Source organism: Mesitornis unicolor, unplaced genomic scaffold (genome assembly GCF_000695765.1).
Source record: "Mesitornis unicolor isolate BGI_N332 unplaced genomic scaffold, ASM69576v1 scaffold19381, whole genome shotgun sequence".
Classification (NCBI taxonomy): Eukaryota; Metazoa; Chordata; class Aves; order Mesitornithiformes; family Mesitornithidae; genus Mesitornis; species Mesitornis unicolor.
The window spans coordinates 518-932 of record NW_010161958.1 but is presented as its reverse complement, the minus strand read 5'-3'; positions in this window follow the sequence as shown (position 1 = coordinate 932).

Sequence of the window (415 nt, the reverse complement as noted above, 5' to 3'; positions counted from 1 at the left end):
GGGGGAGCCTGCCGGGAAGGAGGGAGATGGGGGAGCCCCTGAGGATCGAGGGAAAAGGGGGAGACCCCAAGGGAAGGGGGAGCCCCTGGGGATGGAGGAGAATGGGGGAGCCCCTGGGGAAAGGGGGAGACCCTGAGGATGGAGGGGAAGGGGGAGACCCAGGGGATGGAGGAGCCTCCGGGAATGAAGGAGATGGGGGAGCCCCTGAGGATCGAGGGAAAAGGGGGAGACCCCAAGGGAAGGGGGAGCCCCTGGGGATGGAGGAGAATGGGGGAGCCCCTGGGGAAAGGGGGAGACCCTGAGGATGGAGGGGAAGGGGGAGACCCAGGGGATGGAGGAGCCTCCGGGAATGAAGGAGATGGGGGAGCCCCTGAGGATGGAGGGAAAAGGGGGAGACCCCAAGGGAAGAGGGGGA